Raw genomic sequence first — 1,052 nt, 5'->3', positions numbered from 1 at the left:
CCGTTACACAAAAAATTAAAAAAAACAAAAAAACATTTGATTACAAAAAAAAACAGTTACACATTAACAGCTGCAGAAGATGTTGGAAGTTAGAGACAGACCGTGTCATTAAATTTTAGGGATCTTTCAGGATTAAAAACATGTAAACAGCTTTTTTGGGCTTGTCCACTTTTAATGGGACATATAGCAAGGGGGAGACAGGACAAAATTGTCATAGTGTTGTACTCAACCTCTAAGACCTTGTGGTGAAAGACATTGAGCATTCTCTCTCGGTGGGTGGGCCAATAACTTGGGGCAGGCAAAGCAGAGAAAGGAGAGGGTAACTTGCCCCTTATGAGGTCATATTCTCCTTTCCATTTAAGGAATCAAGATTCGCATGGATTTGTGCCCATCGTGGCTTTGGCATGTTCTTCCTCCTCAAGAGGTGCAGATCAGGATAAACTGGGTGTCCGATGAGTAAATGTGAGTCGGAGTGAGATCAGGACACTATGACGAGGCTGGACTTTAATGGATGACTATGTTCCAAGTAATTTCAAATCATTTTCAGCTTTAATATTCAGAACGGTGGTAACAACGCGTTTCAGACACGGGATTGATCCGGGGACATCTGGTATAGCCCACGAATGGTCATTCTGCCGTAGTGGACCAATGTAACCATTGGCAGGAAACTTTGTGGGTCTCCTTATAGTGCGTTCTGTTTGTCTTCGGTGGTTAAAGGGCGGAAGTTACCTCCTTATTGTGAGACCACCTAATAATTCACCTTTGAAAATCTATTCCTGCAACTTGTGTCCATTCATGCTCACAACTCTGCCTAAAAGCTCCCCTGGAACTGAATGGTTTATAACTGGCCAATTTAACTTTTACATATCCCTAAATATCAACCTACAAAAAATTGGTTATAACCAAACCATATGTAAGCATTTCCTACCACTGTGGTGCCCAGGCACTCAGGGGGACTCTATTAATGTTATAAAACTCATAAACGTGGAAAACTTATGCATGGGGGCCATGGCACCTTTAAGGTTGTGTGGTCTACTTTGCCTTACCTCCCA

The sequence above is a fragment of the Etheostoma spectabile genome, chromosome 15 (genome assembly GCF_008692095.1).
Source record: "Etheostoma spectabile isolate EspeVRDwgs_2016 chromosome 15, UIUC_Espe_1.0, whole genome shotgun sequence".
In the NCBI taxonomy this organism is placed as follows: Eukaryota; Metazoa; Chordata; class Actinopteri; order Perciformes; family Percidae; genus Etheostoma; species Etheostoma spectabile.
Note: the sequence above shows the minus strand (reverse complement) of the source record.